This window comes from Schistocerca gregaria, chromosome 2, assembly GCF_023897955.1.
Source record: "Schistocerca gregaria isolate iqSchGreg1 chromosome 2, iqSchGreg1.2, whole genome shotgun sequence".
NCBI lineage: Eukaryota > Metazoa > Arthropoda > Insecta > Orthoptera > Acrididae > Schistocerca > Schistocerca gregaria.
In genome coordinates, this window is record NC_064921.1 from 704,493,934 (window position 1) to 704,516,952 (window position 23,019).

Below are 23,019 nucleotides of genomic sequence, written 5' to 3' on the forward strand. Positions count from 1 at the left end.
GTTGTATATATACGTTTGGATGTAGCTGTATTGCGTTGATGTACTGGTGGATATTGTGTGGTATGACTCCTGTAGTTGATAGTATAATTGGTATGATGCCAACTTTATCCTGATGCCACATGTCTTTGACTTCCTCAGCCAGTTGGATGTATTTTTCAATTTATTCTCCTGTTTTCTTCTGTATATTTGTTGTATTGGGTATGGATATTTCGATTAGTTGTGTTAATTTCTTCTTTTTATTGGTGAGTATGATGTCAGGTTTGTTATGTGGTGTTGTTTAATCTGTTATAATGGTTCTGTTCCAGTATAATTTGTATTCATCACTCTGCAGTACATTTTGTGGTGCATACTTGTATGTGGGAACGTGTTGTTTTATTAGTTTATGTTATATGGCAAGTTGTTGATGTATTATTTTTGCTACGTTGTCATGTTTTCTGGGGTATTCTGTATTTGCTAGTATTGTACATCCACTTGTGTTGTGATCTACTGTTTCTATTTGTGGTTTGCAAAGTCTGCATTTACCTGTTGTGGTATTGGAATCTTTAATAATATGTTTGCTGTAATATCTGGTGTTTATTGTTTGATCCTGTATTGCAATCATGAATCCTTCCGTCTCACTGTATATATTGCCTTTTCTTAGCCATGTGTTGGATGCGTCTTGATTGATGTGCGGCTGTGTTAGATGATATGGGTGCTTGCCATGTAGTGTTTTCTTTTTCCAGTTTACTTTCTTCATATCTGTTGATGTTATGTGATCTAAAGGGTTGTAGAAGTGGTTATGAAATTGCAATGGTGTAGCTGATGTATTTATATGAGTAATTGCTTTCGTATTTTGCTAGTTTCTGCTCGTTCTATAAAGAATTTTCTTAAATTGTCTACCTGTCCGTAATGTAGGTTTTTTATGTCGAGAAATCCCCTTCCTCCTTCTTTTCTACTTAATGTGAATCTTTCTGTTGCTGAATGTATGTGATGTATTCTATATTTGTGGCATTGTGATCGTGTAAGTGTATTGAGTGCTTCTAGGTCTGTGTTACTCCATTTCACTACTCCAGATGAGTAGGTCAATATTGGTATAGCATAGGTATTTATAGCTTTTGTCTTGTTTCTTGCTGTCAATTCTCTTTTCAGTATTTTTGTTAGTCTTTGTCTATATTTTTCTTTTAGTTCTTCTTTAATATTTGTATTATCTATTCCTATTTTTTTGTCTGTATCCTAGATATTTATAGGCATCAGTTTTTTTCCTTCGCTTATATGCAGTCGCTGTGGTTATCCAATATGTAATCTTCTTGTTTATTGTGTTTTCCCATGACTATGCTATTTTTCTTACATTTGTCTGTTCCAAAAGCCATATTTATATCATTGCTGAATACTTCTGTTATCTTTAGTAATTGGTTGAGTTGTTGATTTGTTGCAGCCAGTAGTTTCAGATCATCCATGTGTAGCAAATGTGTGATTTTGTGTTGGAATGCTCCACAAATATTGTATCCATAATTTGTATTATTTAGCATGTTGGATAGTGGGTTCAGAGCAAGGCAGAACCAGAAAGGACTTAATGAGTCTCCTTGGTGAATTCCACACTTAATCTGTATTGGCTGTGATGTGATATTATTTTAATTTGTTTGGATATTAAGCGTGGTTTTCCAATTTTTCATTACTATGTTTAGGAACTGTATCAATTTAGGATCTGCTTTGTATATTTCCAATATTTGTAGTAACCATAAGTGGGGTACACTATCAAAACCTTTTTGATAATCAATGTATGTGTAGTGTAGTGACCTTTGTTTAGTTTTAGCTTGATATGTCACCTCTGCATGTATTATCAGTTGCTCTTTACATCCTCGTGCTCCTTTGTAACAGCCTTTTTGTCTTCATTTATAATTTCGCTCTGTGTTGTATGTGTCATTAATTTCTGTGTAATGACTGAAGTTAATATTTTGTATATTGTTGGTAGGCATGTTATGGGGCGATATTTAGCTGGGTTTGCTGTAACTGCTTGATCTTTAGGTTTATTCCATCTGTAAGTGTATCAGGGAATGTGTATGGGTCGGCAGTGTAACTGTTAAATAATTTAGTTAGATGTGAATGTGTTGAGGTGAACTTCTTTAGCCAGAAATTAGCTATTTTATCATTTCCAGGGGCTGTCCAATTGTGCGTAGAATTAATTGCTTGGGTGACTTCATGTTGCAAAATTATCACTTCAGGCATTTGTGGTATCATCTTGTATGTGTCTGTTTCTGTTTGTATCCACTGTGCATGCCTGTTATGTTGTACCAGGTTTGACCATATGTTGCTCCAGCAGTGTTCCATGTCTGTCATGTTTGGTGGGTTGTCTATTTTAATGTGTGTGTTATCTATTGTCTGATAAAATTTCTTTTGGTTTGTGTTGAATATTTGGTTTTGTTTCCTTCTTTTTTCACTTTTTTTGTATCTTCTAAGTCGTTTGGCCAATGCTTGTAATTTCTGCTTTTTTTCATCTAATTGCTCTATCACTTCTTGTTGTGAGCTTTTACCTAACCTTTTTCGTTTTTTGTCTGATATTTCATTTCATATAAATTGCGTTAGGTGTTCGATGTCTTTTCTCAGTTTTTGTATTCTGAGCTGTAGCCTGTGTTGCCATGCTGGTTTTGTGGGTTTCTTCTGTGTGTTGGTTTGTTCTGATCTCTGTCTAGTGTGTATATTTAGTATAGTCAGTGCTCCTATATAAACCAGTAGTTCTAACTCTTCCATAGTTGTATTTTCATTTATTTTATTGTTTGTGATTGTGTTGATAGTTGTTATTGTTGTTTTGACTTGTAGGTTATTTGGTGGTCTATGCAAGAATGGTCTAATGTCTGTATCTGTGTCTTTGTATTCTATATATGTTAGCTGAATCTAACATGTGTGTCACTTCATATTCTATTTGTGCTTGTTCTGGTGGCTGTCTTAAGATTTAGTTTTCCTCTGATTGTTTAATTGATGTGTGGTGTTCTTTGTTTGTTTGCTCTGTGATGTATGACTCCATTACTGTATTTTCTTCTTCTTCTGATTGAACATTATTTTGTTGTACTTGTTTTGGATGTTTTCTAATTCTGACTGGGGTATCCTGTTATTTTTGATTATTACACGCATCTGATCAGCTAGTTGTTGTTCTGTTAAAAATTTTAATTCTGGGCATCTGGTAATATATTTTTTGTATACTTGTGATCTGTATCCAGTTGTGTTGGTTCATAAGTTTGTTGCTTGGTAATAACAGAACATGAGGTGTCTGTTAACTTAATCTGACCATCTCATCCTCTGACTCTGTTTTCCTTCTAGAGTGGTTGCAGGAAGCATATCCTGCAAAACACCTCTATTTGGATTCAAAACATTTTCAGTGTGGATAGCAGTGTCGTTACCATCGTGGACAGGAATAGGGTTCAAGCGTCGTCCCTGACCATGACAGCGCTTATTATTATTATTATTATAGACCGCTATAGGACAGCGCAAAGGGTCTACAAGATGTGAGATTTTCTCAGGCGCCACACTTCTTTCACCTTCTCAAGTTGTTCTTGTCTTGATATTCTTGACCTCTTGGCTCACTTTCAACGTGAGGTCTCTGTGATCCAGTGTTTGTTTGACTTGTATACCTAAGTCTGTTATGCCAGCATCCTTCAGTTCTTCTCAGACTTCGGTGATGCACTTCATGTTCATAATGCCTTCTGTGTACTCGAAGATCTGTTTAGTTCATCGAATGTCGGGCATTCGCTTGATATTCCCGTAAAATAAGAGTTGACGTTTCTTCGTGTCATGTACTGTGTCAGACAAGTGTTTGGTCTCTTGTTCAACCCCCAGTCTCTAGCTTTCTTCTGTCTTATAGTGTTCAGGCATTTTCTGCTGATTCTTGTCTCTAATTTCTTGATACTTTCTGGTGTACCTTTCTGATCCATGACCACCTTGTTGTTGCATATAACGTTTTTGGTTTTATAACAATGTAACAATGTCTCACTTGTACGTTACACTACAGCATAATTTATTGTACGTTTCCAGTCTTCCAGAAAGCACTAATTATTTTTTACATTTCTTGTGCTTTTTTCTCCATCCCATTTGCCTGTATCATCGACGAAAGGTACTTGAATTTGTCAACTGCCGTGACCTCAGCCTGCCGAAGACGGAGAGAGCGGAAAACCTGTCAGAGAAATCGTTTCAGCTTCTGCTCGGAGCGAGCACGAAAGGTCAGCCTCTGTTCAGCTACATGGTGCGGCTGTAAATAAAACTCTGGAAGTAACTACTCCAGTTCTATTCATCCAGCGAAAGCTGGACTCTCAAACCAAGCGATGACATGAATCGTGAGAGGAATATAGCAATTGTTATTGTTACTCTTATTATTGTTGTTATTCCGTATTGTTCAGGTGCCATGCACAGTTTTTTGTTATTGTCGTTATGTATTGTTTGTGTGATATGTATATAGTAATATTTACTATAGATATCATTATTTTTTGATGTATTATGTATATTGCAATTCTAATTTTGTAATCATGTCTGATTGGATGTAAAGAGATGGCCTACAGGCATTCATCTTTCCTGATGAAATAAATGTATAAATAATAGAAACTTGCAGTAGTCATCAATTACCCAATCCTCATAAAATCAGACAAAATTAGGGTCGTTACAAGGTGTTAGGCGACATACTGATAATATGAAAAAGCAGTATTGTCCTTTCAAAAATCCGGATAACTGCGAGTAGGGCTCGCGCGCCGAGGGTTCCATGCAAACTTACTGATGTATGTAGGTAGTTTGACCATCCCGGAAATCGATAATCTCGACAATTGTAGCCCGTTATCGATATCGATACTGGCAAGGTATCGGTCAACGAGAAGTACTCTATAGGTTTTGATGAGTGAGTTTTGCGAGAACCACAATATGTGACGTAAATGGCCGTATCTTTTGATTGCTTTGATTAAGAAGCTTAAACGTTAAAAACCGCCAAGGGACAATATATCATGGCACGTACCTTTCCGAAATCAGATGTTGGATTGTAAGGCGTATCCAGGGGCAATTATAGACTAAGATCATAATGTAGTAGTGATGAAAAAAATCACAATTTAGTAGTGATGAAGAGTAAGCTGAAGTTTAGGAGATTAGTCAGGAAGAATGAATGTGCAAAGAAGTGGGATTCGGAAGTATAGAGCAATGACAGGATACGCTTGACACTCTAAGTTACAGATACTGCGATAAAGAATAGCTTAGTAGGCAGTTCAGCTGAAGAGGAATGACCATCTCTGAAAACGTCAGTCACAGATGCTGAAGGAAAAAACGGAAGTTCAAGGAAAATAACTACGAAGAAACCAAGGCTAACAGAAGAAATACTTCAGATGATCGGTGAAAGAAGGAAGTAAAAAAATGTTGAGGGAAATTCAGGAATACAGAAATACAAGTCACTTAGGAATAAAATAAATAGGAAGTGCACGGAAGCGAAGGCGAAACGGGTGCATAAAAATGTGAAGAAATCGAAAAAGAAATTATTATCGGAAGGACTGACTCAGCATATAAAATAGTCAAAATAACCTAAGGTTAAATTAAAAGCAACTGTAGTAACATCAAGAGTGCAATGGCAATTCCACTGTTAAATGCAGAGGAGAAAGTGGATAGGTGGAAAAAGCTTATTGAAGGCCTCTATGAGAGGGAAGACTTGTCTGAGGACTTGATAGAAGAAGAAACAGGAATCATTATAGAGAAGATAGAGGATGCAGTATTAGGCTCAGAATTTAAAAGGGCTTTAGAAGATTTAAGGGTCGAATAAGGCAGAAGAGTTGGACAAAATTCCATTAGACTTTCTAAAATCATTGGAGAAAGTAGCGACATAACGATTATTTACGTTGGTGTGCAGAATGTATGTGTCTGGCGATATACCACCTGACTTTCGGAAAAACAGCACCCACAGAATTCGGAATATTGCAAGAGACGACAAATGTTAGAATTACCGTACAATCGGGCCGGCCGGTGTGGCCGTGCGGCTCTAGGCGCTTCAGTCTGGAACCGCGTGACCGCTACGGTCGCTGGTTCGAATTCTGCCTCGGGCATGTATGTGTGTGATGTCCTTAGGTTAGTGAGGTTTAAGTAGTTGTAAGTTCTAGGGGACTGATGACCACAGATGTTGAGTCCCATAGTGCTCAGAACCATTTGAACCATTTACCGTACAATTAGCTTAACAGCTCGTGCATCCAAGTTGCTGACAAGAATAATACACAGAAGAATGGAAAAGAAAATTGAGGATATGTTAGATGGCGGTGATTTTGGCTTTAGAAAAGGTTAAGGCACCAATGAGGCAGTTCTGACGATGCGGTTGATAACGGAAGCAAGACTAGAGAAATATCACGACATGTTCATAGGGTTTGTCACCGTGGAAAAAGCATACGGCAATATCAAATGGTACATGATGTTGGAAATTCTGATAGAAAGAGGTGTACTCTATAGGGAAAGACGGTCAATATACACTGAAGCGCCAAAGAAACTGATTTATGCACTCGTATACGAATACAGAGATACGTAAACAGACAGAATACGGGGCTGCCATCGGCAGCGCCTATATAAGACATCATGTGTTTGTCGCAGTTGTTAGATCGGTTACTGCTGCTACAATGACAGGTTATGAAGATTTAAGTGAGTTAGAACGTGGTGTTATAGACGGCGCACGAGCGATGGGGCACAGTATCTCCGAGGAAGCGGGGATTTTCTTCTACGAGCATTTGATAAGTTTACCGTGAATATCATTAATACGGTAAAACATCAAATCTCCCACATCGCCGCGGCCGAAAAATATTCAGCAAGAACGGGACCAACGATGACTGCAGAGAATCGTTCAACTTGATAGAAGTGCAACCTTTCCGCAAATTGCTTCATATTCCAACGTTGGCCCTCAACAAGTGTCAGCGTGCGAACCATTCAACGAAACATCATCGGTGTGGGCTTTCGGAACCGAAGGCCCACTCGTGTACCCTTGATGACTGCACGACAAAAAAGCTTTACGCCTCGTCTGGGACCGTCAACCCTGACATTGGGCTGATGATGACTGGAGACATGTTGCCTGATCAGACGCGTCTCATTTCATATTGTATCGAGTGGATGGGCGTGTATGGGTATGGAGACAACCTCATGAATCCATGGACTCCGCATCATGTCAGCAGGAGACTGTACAAGTTGGTGGAGGCTGTGTAATGGTGTGGGGCGTGTGCGGTTGGGATGTTTTGGGACCCTTGATACATCTAGATACGACTCTAATAGGTGACACGTACGTAAACACCCTGTCTGATCACCTGCATCCATTCATGTCAATTGCGAATTCCGATGGACTTCGGCAATTCCAGCAGGACAGTGCGACACCCCACCCTACAGAGCGGCTTCAGGAACACTCTTCTGAGTTTAAACACTTCCACCGGCCACCAAATTCCCCAGATAGGAACATTGTTGAGCCTACTTGGGATTCCTTGCAACGCGCTGTTCAGAAAAGATCGCCACCCCTGGCACTCTTACGGATTTATGGACAGTCCCTCAGGATTCATGGTGTCAGTTCCCTCCAGCACACTTCAGACATTATTCGAATCGGTGCCACGTCGTGTTGCGGCACTTCTGCGGGCTCGCGGGGTCCTACACGATATTAGGCAGCTGTACCAATTTCTTTGGCTGTGCAGTGTACAATATGTACAAGAGCCAAGAGGGAAGAATAGGAGTGGAATACCAAAAACGAAATGCTAGGATTAAATAGTGTGTAAGACTGGGATGTGGTTTTTGCCCCTACCGTTCCATCTATACATCGAAGAAGCAACGACTAAAATAGGAAAAGGGTTCATGAGTGGAATTAAAATTCAAGATGAAAGGATATGAATGATAATATTCGCAGATGACTGCTGTCCTGGGTGAAACTGAAGAATAATCACAGGATCTGCTGAATGGAATGAGCAGTCTAATGAGTACAGAATATAAGCTGAGAGTGAATCGAAGAAAGACGAAAGTAATGAGAAGTAGTAGAAACGAGAACGGCGAAAATAGGGTTGGAAATCGCGAAGTTAAGGGATTCTGCTACTTAGGCAGCAAAATAATCCATGACGGATGGAGTAAGGATGTCACAAAAAACAGACTAGCACTGGCAAAAAGGGCATTTCTGGCCAAGAGAAATCTCCTAGTATCAAACGAAGTTCTTAATCTGAGAAAAAAATTTCTGAGGATGTACATTGTATGAAAGTGAAACGTGGACCGTGGAAAAACCGGAAAAGAAGAGAATTGTAGCATTTGAGATGTGGTGTACAGAAGAATGTTGTGGACTGATAATGTAAGGAGTGAGGAGGTTCTCCGGAGAATTAGCGAGGAAAAGAATATATTTATTCTTTTTCTTGTCGTTGTAACTGATAAGAATAAGGGGCATGGTGATAGGACGTCTGTTAATACATCACGGAATAACTTCCATGGTGCTAGAGGAAGATGTAGGTAGTAAAAACTGTAGAGGAAGAGAGAAATTCGAATAGATCCAGCAAATGATTGAGGAAGTAGATTGCATGTGCTACTCTCAGATGAAGAGGTTGACACAGAAGAGACCAGTCACAAGATTAAAAATGTGTGTGAAACCTTATGGGACTTAACTGCTAAGGTCATCAGTCCCTTAGCTTACACACTACTTAACCTAAATTATTGTAAGGACAAACACACACACCCCTGCCCGAGGGAGGACTCGAACCTCCGCCAAGAAGAAAGCGTAGACAATGAGACAGGAGGTAAGACTTTAATTTCCACCGAAGTCCGACTGCCATAATGGAAAATAGTACTCCAGGGACCCCAGCAACGAGGTTGACGAGATGAGTGGTTACTGTTACTTAAGAAACGTTCTCATACACGGCGCTATAATATAATGTCAATTGTTGTCTTTACGTCTGAAGAAAATTGGAAAGCACAACAGTTCCACATTTACGCAACGACCATTCCATTATATTTCGTAGTATGCAGTGCTGATACGGGCTGTAACGAGCGTAAATTTGGTTTCCGCTTGCGAAGCTGCACCTACGTTGAAAAAAATCATAATGACATCAGAGACTGTCTTTTAGCGACTACGGGCATAACGCCTCTCCAGGTAGTGCAGCTCACAGCTCCCCTCGCTGATGCCCCGTCAGTAGCATGTCGTGTATAGACAGATTAGCGGCTGCCTGGCCTGTGTTCCGCTCACAGGCGGCGCGGTCACTTTGTGGAGGTGTAGCGCCTGTGAGCAGCCGGTGCCCCTGTCCTCGTTTACAAAGTGCAGCCACTCGCTGTGTGCCCGGCCGACCCATCGTGGTGACGGATATGATCTAGCGTGGCCTTCAGCAGAGACTGCACGACAGGCTGCAACGCCACATTCGCCAGCCACGAAGTCGCTCGAAAACTGGCACGAGCTCTCGCTCAACAGAAAGTGGAAAATGCAATTAGAGCAACTTTCACAAACTATCGATTGAAACCACAAGCTTACTGCTACCAGTCACAGTTTATTTTGTCAAGACGAGCGTTTCAGAGCTTTAAACCTCCATCATCAGGTCAGTTTACGAGAATCGATGCTAGTTCGTGTATCCCATTGAACTGATTGCTATCCATTCAATATACGAATAAAAACTCTGTGCTCCACATTCCATGAGCGGGAGCGGGAAAGGGCGCACGCACGCACCCCTCTCCTTGCCGCTGCCTACTATGCTTTGCGGTAATTATTTTTCCTTAAGTTGTGCTTCTTGTTTCTGTTGTAGTGGAGATCATTAAGGGTTACGGCTTTTCCCTCCAAAACGTCGGATGCTTGCTCTGTGACCCTCTAAATACCAGAGCTAAACAATGTAGAACAACAACGTACGTTACAAGCATAGCATTCTGTATTAAAATGGCTCTGAGCACTATGGGACTCAACTGCTGTGGTCATTAGTCCCCTAGAACTTAGAACTACTTAAACCTAACTAACCTAGGGACATCACACACATCCATGCCCGAGGCAGGATTCGAACCTGCGACCGTAGCAGTCATTCTGTATTACTTCATTTCCTTATTTCTAGCATTTTAAAGTTTTACGTCGACTTTAGATGACATGTCAATCATAGATGATCTTATCTCTGTTTATGAACGTACTTTCGGTCATGTTTTGAACATTGTCCCGCTACACGTTATTAACTAATATTTCGCCGCAAGGGATATCGGCTTTTAGAGAGTAAATTAATATGGAGTATGTCGTTCTTCTTTTCAGACATTCACATACCCATTTCTTCTTTCCTTATTATATTTTGGGTATGCAGTTGTAGTACTTAAAGTAGGCACAAATGCAGTGATAAAAAAGAAATGATACAGTACATTCGCATTCTCTTTACATCGTTCCTTTCTTGTTGCTCCCATGGCGATGGACTGTTTCTATCGCAATCGGTAAGCGTGAAAGGAAGCTACCGTACAGACAGAGGGATCTATATTTGTACTTGGCAGAACTAATTACATACTGACATAGTCGTCGGAGTTGCTTCCGTTTCCCAAAAGTTATGAATATTTCGATTTCGGAAAAGAAGCTCTGTATTTGACCAAGATCTCGAAGGAGAAGGTCCCTTACGTACTGGTTGTATCGAGTAAGATGTAGAGACGGCGGTCTGAAAGTGGACAGAAGTACTACGAGGAAGGGCGTCCCTTACCTGAGGGATCGCTACTCAAGCTACCTGGCGAAGGGGCAAGTGTGGCACATGTCTGGCATTTAACTGTAGCCCTGATTCCGCTCCTTGTCTTGTAAATGATATGTGTGTGATAATCTGAGCAGGCCACTTAGGTTGTTTGCAGATGACGCTGTAATTTACCGTAAAGTAAAATCATCAGACGATCAACTCCATTTACAAAATGATCTAGAGAGAATTTCTGTATGGTGCGAAAAGTGGCAATTAGCACTAAACGAAGAAATGTGCGAGGTCATCCACATGGGTACTAAAAGAAATCCGATAAATTTTGGGTATGCTTTAAATAGCACAAATCTAAGGGCTGTCAGTTCGACTAAATACCTAGGAATTACAATCACGAACAACTTAAATTGGAAAGACCACATAGATAATATTGTGGGGAAGGTGAAACAAAGACTGCGCTTTGTTGCCATAACACTTAGAAGATGCGACAAACCCACTAAAGAGACAGCAGTCATTACATTTTTCCGTCCTCTGCTGGAATATTGCTGCGCGGTGTGGAATCCTTACCAGGTAGGATCGACGGAGGACATCGAAAATGTGCAAAGAAGGGCAGCTCGTTTCGTGTTATCGCGCAATGGGTGTGAGAGTGTCACTGATATGATACGTGAGTTGGGGTGACAGTCACTGAAACAAAAGCGGTTTTCTTTGCGGCGAGATCTATTAACGAAATTTCAATCACCAACTTTCTCTTCCGAATGCGAAAATATTTTGTTGACACCCACCTACGTAGGGAGAAATGATCATCATAATAAAATAAGAGAAATCAGAGCTTGAATGGAAAGATTTAGGTGTTCCTTTTTCCCACGCGCCATTCGAGAGTGGAATGGTAGAGAAGTAGTACGAAAATGGTTCGATGGACCCTCTGCCGGGCACTTTAGTGTGAATTGCAGAGTAACCATGTAGATGTAGATCTATAGCTTACAAAAGCACATTCACTATGTAAACATATCAGTGTTTACAAATGGCATGTGATTCTGTCACTAGAAATATTAAATGTTCATTTCGGAACATTTGCTCTCTATAGCAAATTAGCCAGTTTGGGATCTCTTCTGTCTGCATAATTTTGACCCTATATTGTTAGGATGCGTGATGTATATAATGCATAATTCTACGGCGTAATGTTGCGTGCATCTTCAGTTCTCATCCGTGCGTACGTCGCCTCCAAACGTAATGAAGCCACCTGCGATTGTAGATCATTATTGTAAGGAGGCGTAGATTAGAAAAGGAGTAAATCGGTGTGCGATGCTAGTTGCAAGTTACCTACCCAACAACTTCCAGGGGCAATTAAAACTTGATTTCAACATTTGATATAATTATTGACCGAAATTTGCCTACATGGTAAAGAAAACAAATTAACGGTTGTGGAATCATCTAGATATGTAGGGATTATCAATAACGAACAATTTAAACTGGAACCATCACATAGATAACGTTGGGGGGGGGGGGGGGGAGGCAAAACGAAGACTACGTTTTATTGGCAAAACATTAAGAAGATGCAACAGATCTACTACTTGTCCGTATTCTGCTAGAGTACTGCTGCGTGGTATGGGATCTGTACCAGATAGGATGACGGAGGACATAGATAAATTTCAACGAAGGGCAGCTCGTTTCATTAAAACACAGTTTCCGGTGAGCCGAGATATTTTCACAAAATTTCAGTTATCAACTTTCTCTTCCGAAAGCGAAAATATTTTGATTTCAGAGCTCGCACAGGTAGATTTAAGTGTTCCTTTTTATTTTTTCAAATACTATCATAATCTACTGATCAAGAGGTATAATCTTATGTTAACAGTTTAACGCAAAGTCAGGTATTGAAGTTTCAAACTGTGTATGTGTCTCGAGACACCGTAATTCAAAACAATGAAAAGGAAAAACGTTTTATCGCTTACTAGCGCCGTTCACGCTGCTTCAGAGTCAGGTACGGCGTTTCAACTTCCTACTTCTTTGCTGCTAACTCTGTTCGCAACTCATTTTGCAAGCGGTGTCCACATATACTACTGAAGGCATGTACAAAATTATTTAACTATACGAGACATACTTCAGCAGACATGACGTTTTACAGGTGGGAGTTTGATTTTTTTTATAGACTCGTGGGCTGCGGTGGAAGCTCACTGATATACGGGGTATGTGATGGATGATATTAATGGTTTACTTCCAACTCCCACTGACGTAGATAATAGAGTTGTGCAACCTCTAGTTGTGCGGTTTGCGGGGCTTTCTCCATCTAATTTTTTATTAGTGTGAGTGATATGACACCCTCCCCCACTTACACACACACACACACACACACACACACACACACACACACACACACACATACATACATACATACACATGGAAGAAACTGTGAGATTTATAGACGGCGATGTACTTCATCAAGCTATGAATCAGTGTGGCCGCTTCGTATCTTGATATGAGAGATCATGTTGCTTTCATTATGCAGGCAGATGATAGCACAATACCTATTTTGTTCAGGTATTTGTCATTGTGCGGTACCAAGAAGTTCGAGAGACACATTGAACGGTTTTCGTGGTCGTCTGTCGCAGTGATTAGTGTAATGTAGTCGCGGAATACTAGCGTTCAGTTCCTCACTGAGCCAGCTAGATTTAGAATTTCTAGAGCTCACTTAAATAAAGTAATGTGAATATACAGCTAACATCACTTTCGTGCTTCAGTCATTCTTTAATATCCTCGGCACGTTTCAATTGTCATGCCGTCATGACGTGAACAGAAAGCACTTTACTTGTTAATGATGTAGCGCCTAGTGGACTGCAAAATGTAGTGACTGAATCAGAAAATCAATTCTACTGGCCTATTACGCAGTCACCAAAATTCATCGAATAACATTCCATTACGGTCGAGATATTATATAGTTCAGGTAAATATCAGGACACTTCTTTTGAGTATGCACTGTTCTTTATCCTGTGCCAATTTTTTTCAGTCCGAGCTTGTGCTCCGTTTGTAATCACCTCGTGTTCGATGAACCATAATGTTTGTTTTTTCAACCTCTGTTTCTCACAATTACTTTGTTAGGTACCTTAGGTAACTTAACTTCATCGTTTCGTTTGCCAATTGGTTTGCATGCATTTGCATGTTGCATGTTCTCTTTTCTGTTCTCTTGTTTTATTTATGTTCTTATGTTCGACTAAGTTACACGACACTCGAACACGCAAGTTTCTTCTTACCGTTATGTTTATGAAGCCAATGTGTAACAGAGAAAGAAGCGTAAGGCGGAAATTAATCACTTCCATAGGGTAGAGGGTTACCACAAGTAAAATAGTACCGAAGTATCGTCGACGTTACATGAAAAAACATATTTTATATTTGATATTTCGTCGTTTCATAGGATACGCAGAAATTTATTTTTGCTTATGTGCCAGTGTTATGACGTTGACGTTGTTAGGGACGTCTTGATAATTAATGAAAGGAGGCTGGAAATAGTGACCCGTCTCAGCAAGTAGGCAATCTTGGAACGAAATTAGTAACAAAATGCATTCTGCATGTATTTTCGGTCCATTTCTAAAATATCCTACATGATCCACAGCGCATTTAATGCAATAACACAGGAAATAGCATTCAGCAGATCTGTGATGGGAGGAGATTCGGCAACGATAATTGTTCTGGCTGTAAATCCGTTCAACACTTATAACAGTTTCGAAATGTGAACCTACCCGGCACCTAAACTCAGTCTCATCTCCTACTGTTTGCTCGGAATTCATCGTCAGCCACAGCACTAGACGGCAAGGAAGGGAAGTTATGGTCATTGTCTTGTTGGAGCAGCAGTAATGATGTTCTCCGATGGTCATTCCAGCAAGACCAAAGGGAACAAACTAAAATACGAATTTTGCATCAGGCTGCCAACCCAGTCCGTCTGATTACGAGGGCATCTCTCTCTGTCGCAATATTTTCCTCTGTCTTACAAATATGAGTTGAGAAAATGGTAATGATTTCTCTTACGGTTATATTTTGAAAAGAAGAACCATAGCCTTCGGCAAAGAGGGATTTGTTAAGATAACGAAAGATCCATTTCCTCATTATTAACAAATTAATTACTATGTAATTCCATGTGTTTTTTTAATTTTAGTTGGAATTTGCTTACGTTTGCTGCTTCTGCAGCCTTCGTGAGTAGACTATCATAGTTCCTCCATATCGTGAAGAGAAAACGTAATTTCGTAGTTCCATCTTATCCCTCGGACCCCTCCCCCTCTTCCGCCCTCACAATGTCACTGCAGTTACTGCGGGAATAACTCTGCGACCAAGACGTTATAGCTGCAGGCTAGACGTTCGTATCGTTGTTGGTGATAACAATACTGTAATGACACTGCTTGGGCTTGTGTAACTCTGAGATGGCACAACCCGACTGTAGACTTCTTGTGTTTGATGACTGTGTGAAAATCCTATAAAATGCTGAGCAAATCGCTTAGACAGATGCAAAGAATGAAATTATACCGGAAATGTACGTCTGAATTCTTCTACGAACTATGGCTTTAACAGGCCGTGATAGGTACATGTTTTCGAAGTTCGAGGTAGTGTTTCCCACATCAGTTAAGACGCATTCCAGAGAGACGTGTTGGTGTACATAGATGCCAAAGAGTAGGACAGAATTAGCGGATAAATAATGCGCATGAAACTGCTGCGCTTTGAAAATTTTTAATAAGCTAATTTTTGCAAAAAAGAAAAAAAGCTTACAATCGCGACAATCAGATGCTGTTAACATTCTCAGTCCAACGATCCTGCTGCACTGGTCGACAAATACCCAGCAGCCATAGTGCTCGAAATTCAGATAAACTGTGCTCTCTTTGTTTCTCCACCGCTTCTTCCTATTCCACTAGTGGCCGAGCGGGTCTAGGCGGTTCAGTCTGGAACCGCGCGACGGCTGCGGTCGCAGGTTCGAATCCTGCCTCGGGCATGGATGTGTGTCATGTCCTTAGGTTGGTTAGGTTTAAGTAGTTCTAAGTTCTAGGGGACTGATGACCTCTTTGATCCTATTCCACTGCCCCCAAGAAGTCACCTTGGTGTAGCTGCTAAGTAACTTGTACACTGATTCATAGTAAGAAGGGATAGAGCAGAAAATCATCACTGAAGTGTAGGTAAGCCAGTCCCGCTACAAGAACTGATGGAAAATACTTCACTGTTCTAATTACACATAGAAATTGTGGTGGTAAAAGAAAAACAAAACCAACACTTCGTAAACAATAGGTCACAATGCAACACATGTATTGAACTGAGGAAAATCATTGTAATAACGACCCCGAAAGAGCGCACCAGGAGAGAGAAGTGGCAGCTACACGTGTGTTCTCCTCAATTGTGGTAACGAACATCTTAGAGACACTCTTACCTCTTCTTCTGCCACGACTCATCCCTTCCTCTCCTCACCATGAGTAGCGATACAGGCCTGTTCTTTCCTGTTACTAATGGTCCACAAAAAAAGATGTATCTGGTGGAAGTGATATACTGTTTCCGGTCTGCGGAAGTCAGTCACAGATGGACAAAGGACTCAAGAACAGGACGCTTCCTGCAAGCTGTTAAACATATTTTCTGGAAAGAGTGTCCCCATTCGAATTAACACGAAATTCTGGAGAACTCTCCAGAACACTTTTTCTAACGTCTGCTGTTTGGGAAACAGGCAGCTGCCACCGCTCCCGCAGGCCGCCGTTCAAACCACACCAGCAAGCAAAGTCTTTGGCCAGCCGTAGCCAGAGGCTCTGCGCCTCCAGCTGAGCAGCCGGTCTGGGCAGTGAGCGGGCCACAGAACAAAGCGAGATAAATGACAGCTACCCTGACCGTGTGCTGTTTGTCTGAAAGTGCAACTGCGCCGCTTTCCTCCTGCCGCGAAGTATTACATCCTCTGGCGCCCACCGTTCTGCAAGAAACATTTCAGTGTAACTGGTTTATTTAACGTGACTGCACCTCTTACAAGCGAACATCTACTTACAAAACACACACAATCGCTATGACAATAAAAAAAAGAATAGTCTTACTTCCACGGAAATAGGCGCGGTCCATTTTTTTTAGTTTCATGGGAAAAACCAGTATAGTTTGAGAGCATTCATCGTGTTCAGATTATAAATTGTCATGTACGAGGGCATTACATTCTTTTCAGATCACTGAATTATCAATATACAACTGCGTCTATACAGTCATTCTTTTACGTTTGACAGCAGGGCACACTCTGTGTGCTTGTTTGTCTGTCTGTCTCGCCGTTCTACGAATCAAATAACGAAACCATTTCATTTATTATTTTGGACATTCTTTAACAAATTTTTGGGGTGCCATGTCACGGACTGCGCGGACACTCCCGCTGGAGATTCGAGTCCTCCCTCGGGCATGGGTGTGTGTGTTGTTCTTAGCGTATGTTAGTCTAAGTAAGTTTAAGTAGTGTGAAAGTCTAGTGACCTATGACCTAAGCAGTTTGGCCCCTTAGGAATTCACACACATTTGAACATTTTGTGAAATATTTATTGAATTTATTTATGTAACTGATTAATAGCAAATGTCTTGAAACATTTTTTGTCTGCCCGTATTCCAATAAAACTACTGTTTTTTGTTTCTTTTTGTTTTCACGGCAGTCTGAACGGTGAGGCACAAATTTAACGAGCAGCTGCCTGACTGCGATACTGCTGCAGCCGACCGCCAGGGAACAGTAACGGCCGTGCAGCGTGGTTTTACGTTGACAGCTCCTGCGATTTCCCCGTCACAGAGCGGAATGACAGCTCGCGACTGTCACTCAGAAATCACAGTGCCGATGCCAGGGAACAAACGACCTGACAGTTCACCAAGTTTTCCTCATTCATACGTTTATATTATAGTCCCCGATGCTCTAGCCGAATGGCTTGCGTTAATATGACATGGAGAGTTCATTACGCGTCTCGACTTGGTTGTGTTGGGACGGAGAGATAGTGAAATTTTGATGCTGCCAGTGATATCTCGGGAAGACGACTGCTGCTCCTGTGTAATGAGAGAATCCACATTTACATGTCTACTCTGCAAGCCAGCATCAAAATGAACCAGATGATGATGAATTCCATTATAACACAGAAAGTCTAGAGCTTAACGATTTGGTTAGGGGTCTGTGTTTAACGAAAGAAAAATTTGAACTCCTTGGCTCTAGATTAAAAGAAAAGAACGTATTGGCAGATGGACCCAGCATATACAGGTATAGAAAGAGAGAGCAGCTATTTTCCAAGTTTTTTCAACAAGGAGGTGATTTAGTGTACTGCTCAGACATTCCCAGTCTGATGAAAGACTTACGTATTGAATAAAAAAGTAAGACCGGAGACTGTTTGTTGGTTCATCCAAAACTAGTTTAAAGGCTATTTTATTACACAATGGTAACATGCATGCATCTATACCTATTGGACATTCTGTAGATATGAAAGAAAGGTGTTAAAACCTAGTAATAGTGCTAAATAAAATAGGCTATTCCGCTCATGGTTCAGTGATATGTGGCAATCTAAAAGTAACATGCATGCTCCTTGGTCAGCAAGGTGGCGTTACCAAATTTCCTTGTTTCTTGTGTAAATTGGACACTAGGGCTACGGATCAACACTGGTGCAGAAAGAACTGGCCTGTGAGGGAGTCTTTAAAACCTGGTGATAAGAACAGCCTACGCAAAAACCATGTAGATCCAAAAAACGTACTTCTACCACCTCTACATATAAAGTTAGGCATAAAGAAACAGTTTTTAAAGCTTTGCCTAAAGATGGACCATGTTTTAAGTATCTCTGCCAAGGAGCACGGAGAGCAAGGTCGATACCGTGTTGATCTATGGCTATTGTAATGAAATGCCCAACGGGCGTGTGCTATGTATGCTGCTCGGTATCCTGGACGACATCACCCAAGTGTCCGGACCGTTCGCCAGATAATTACGTTATTTAAGGAAACAGGCAGTGTTCATCCACATGTGAAACGTCAACCATGACCTGCAACAAATTATGATGTTTTAACTGCTGTGGCGGCTAATCCGTACATCAGTAGCAGACAAATTGCGCGAGAATCGGGAATCTCAAAAACGTCGGTGTTGAGAATGCTACATCAACATCGACTGCACCAGAACCATGTTTCTATGCGCCAGGAATTGCATGCCGACGACTTTGAACATCGTGTGCAGTTTTGCCACTGGGCACAAGAGGAATTACGAGACGATGACAGATTTTTTGCACGCGTTCTATTTAGGACGAAGCGTCACTCACTAACAGCGGTAACGTAAACCGGCATAATATGCACTATTGGGCAACGGAAAATACACGATGGCTGCGACAAGTGGAACATTAGCGACCTTGGCGGGTTAATGTATGGTGCGGCATTATGGGGGAAGGATAATTGGCCCCCATTTTATCGATGGCAATCTAAATGGTGCAATGTATGCTGATTTCCTACGTTATGTTCTACCGATGTTACTACAAGATGTTTCACTGCCTGACAGAACGTCGTACTACACGAATACGTAATAAAAACTGGGGGTTCCTATTTAAAAATAACGCAGTTGATATCCGTTTGACCTGTGGCAGCGCCATCTGGCGGGCCAACCATATCGCCATCTGGTTTCCCACTTCAAGTTAGACAAGTTTCGTTCTTTGTAGTTTTTTCGTTTGACGCTTATTTCGTGAGATATTTGGCCCGGTCACGATCAATGGACCACCCTGTATAGAGCCGTTCATGGACTTCGTTTGATAGCTACGGAGGATATTGTTACTGTTTCTACAAGAGGCAGTCAAATGAAAACTATACAGATTAGAAAAATTAAATAATTTGATTATTATTCAAAAGTAATCACTACAACGGTTAGTACAGTTATCTGATAGTGAAGCAACATGATTAGCACCTTCACGGAAAAACGTTTGGGTTTGAGAATGGAAGCATGATTATACACAAGCGTGTGTTTAGACTTGATAGCGCTCGTGCATTTTTCTTAAGTGTCCACGTACTGCTGAGAGTTGGTTGTGGCGCCATGTTTCAGAAAGTCAATAAGGAGCGCACTCTTGAAATCAAAGAAAAAATTCGTCATGATTTTCCCAGGTGTATCTGTTGGTGTATCTGTTGTTTCGACTACGCCGACTAAGTTTCGTTGGCAGCCCTTGCATGTCTTCCATACAGTCCTGATCTCTCCCCATGCGATTTCCGTACTTTCGGAGCCCTGAAGTAAGACATTCGTGGCCGTCGATTCCCTTCAGACGAAGAGGTTCACGCCAGGGTACAATCATGGTTTCGTATGCAACCGCATACGCTTTACCATGTAGACATTGACCGTCTCATCTCACAGTGGGATAAATGTATTAACAGTCTAGACGATTTCTTTTTAAGTAATAAAGAGTTTACTTACCTTTTTACATGGGTCTCGTTTCCATTTGAATGGCCCTTATAAAAATAACGCTTCCTTTACAGAGTACTAAAAAATTAGAAGCAAAATTGTGATTTGAAAAAGAAACTTTAATCCCGAATTTACTGAACTAGATAGAATGTAGATTATTTATCCACGAAGAGGAGGATATTTGATACAAAATAGGAAATCCAGCTGCATTAATGGCAAATTACAAAAATTAAAAAATGAAGTAAGATGAGAGGCTGTAGTAGAGTGGCATGTATGTCTATTACTAATCAATTGCACGGAAGAGTTGGTGCGGACAGAGGAGATGTGTGTTTTGACAATAACAGCAAACTACAAAAGACCAAACAGGAAAATAAACTTTGAAATAAGGAGAGAATTACAAACACACACAATACACTGAAGAGCATAAATCTGTAAGGGTACGAGGGGATGGAGATCTCTTCTGAACAGCACGTTGCGAGGCATCCCAGATATGCTCAATAATGTTCATATATGGGGGTTTGGTGGCCGACGGTAGTGTTTAAACTCAGAAGAGTGTTCCTGTAGCCACTCTGTAACAATTCTGAACGTGTGGGGGTATCACATTGTCCTGCACAATGTAGGAATGTACAATGGACATGAATGATGCAGGTAAATAGACAGGATGCTTATGTACGTATCACCTGCCACAGTCGTATCTAGACGTATCAGGAGGCCCAAATCGCTCCAACTGCGCATGCCCCACACCATTACAGAGCGTCCGCCAACTTTAACAGTCCCCTGCTGCCATGTAGGGTCCATGGATTCATGAGGTTGTCTCCATATCCTTTCACGTCCATCCGCTCGATACAATCTGAAACAAGACTCGTCCGATCAGGCAACATGTCTCTCAAAGCCTATATCGATAATGTTTCGTTGAATGGTTAGCACGCTGACACTTGTTGATGGCCCAGTATCGAAATCTGTAGAAATTTACCGAACAGTTGCACTTCCTTCACGTTGAACGGTTCTCTTCAGTCGTCGTTGGTCCCGTTCTTGCAGCATCGTAGCGATGTCGGAGATTTGATATTTTAGCGGGTTCCTGGTATTTGCGGTATATTGGTGAAAAGGTCGCACGGAAAATTGCCGACTTCATCACTACATCGGAGATGCTGTGTCCCACCGCTTTTGCGCCGACTATAACACCAATTTCAAACTCACTTAAATCTTGACAACCTCCCATTGTAGCAGCAGTAACCGACCTAACAACAGCGCAAGACACTTGTCTTATATAGTCGTTACCGACCGCAGCATCACATTCTGCCTCTTTATATATCTCTGTATTTGGATACGCACGCCTATACTAGTTTCTTTGACGCTTCATTTTAAGTTCTTGTATTCCGAAGCGCACCTAGTAGCTAAGGGAAGAAGGCTGTTGACGTGACCGAGAGAATGGAGGAAAGATTAACACCGCGAAGAAGAAGAAAAAGAGGAGAAGATGGATTTTGAGAGAAAGAAGCTTGCAACCAGGCGATGCAGTACTAGCACACCAGAGCATTTATCTCGTCAATTTCGGTACACAATGCTGGCGCGCTGCCCGCTCGTCCATTGTTTTCATCTGCTTCTCGACGACAGTTTCCTCTTGCTGTGCACTCGAACTCCTGCAGCTGACACTGGAACAAGGAAATATTAAATGTCAGTAGGTCCTCTGCTTATTTATACCCTCCTACAATCACTTTGTAACTGTGCGTAGGCTTTCAAAACATGAAGCGAACAACGTCTTCATGTACGCAACGTTGGTAGCCTAGAGAGGTGAAAATTTTCCGCATTATGAGTTACGTCCTGCACTTGAGTACGAGTTGGCGTCTTCTTCACACGCTGTGCGTGTTTTAGTAATGTCGAATAAGAGAGGAAGGGAAATTAACTTTAACCGTCCCTAATGCATACTTAACGAATCCTGCAAATGAATACCATTAACAACAACACGAAACTCGGTTCCCTTGTCCTTCTAAACCTTTCTCATAGTAGCAACCTGCATGTTAAACACGTTCGCAACTTTCAACGCAAGCTTTTGAAGACTCGTGTTTATTATTATGGCTGAACATTAACAAAATTTTGCCGGTCTTTTATAGAATCTGTCAAAGATTGTCGAGGTACTGTCGTCATCTTCTGAGGTCACAGTGTCTCCTTTAGCAGCCTCCCCTCTTTATAGTGTTGTGGCGTCGGCACCGGGTGCAAATCTTCTTTTAGTTGACCCCATTAAGCGACTTGCCTGTCGGTGAGGATGAAATGATGATGAGGACAACGGGACACCCAGTTCCCATGCGGAGACAATCCCCGACCTGGCTGGGAATCGAACCTGGGCACCTTCGGTTGGCATCCAGCCCCTTTGACCCCTCAGCTACCGAGGCGGGCCTCTTTTGCGATAGATTATGAATTTATGATCAGCCGTATTTAATGCAGTTAAGGTAAACGTACAGTTGCTACTGTTAATCTGATCCCGTGGTAGGCGATAATCGGTTGAATGGTATGAACACATACAACAGCATAAGACAACACTTAGTGTCGGATGTGAATGTTCAGTTATATGCATGGAATGAAGTACACACTGTTCTTCACAATAACTTCCGCAGCGTATTTCATATTATCTTTTGATGTCTTCATGTACAGACTCTTTAATCATACAACAGAGATATCGAGAAGGGGGTCTACCCCTTCGCAGAAGACTGCACTGGTCTTATTTTTTTTGCTTTCACTTTTAACTATATGATTGATTCAGCTAATTATTCAACGCAGAGAAATGGGCTCACGAAGTACAAGTGATTAGAAGTTAAGGCCGTTAACGTCTTAGAGGATATCAACAGCAGACTCAGTTAAAAAAAAAAAGTATGTTTAAGTTAGCCTCTGAAACAGAGTTTTATAGCAAACTCATTAGCATTGCAGAAAAAGAATAAATGGAATTTATGGTATTTTAAAAAAATGTTTACGCCAAGCAGATATTACCCTAACACCGTGTGCCGCTGTCCTTGATAATGGCTGTCTCAATCCGGGCAAGCACAGCCC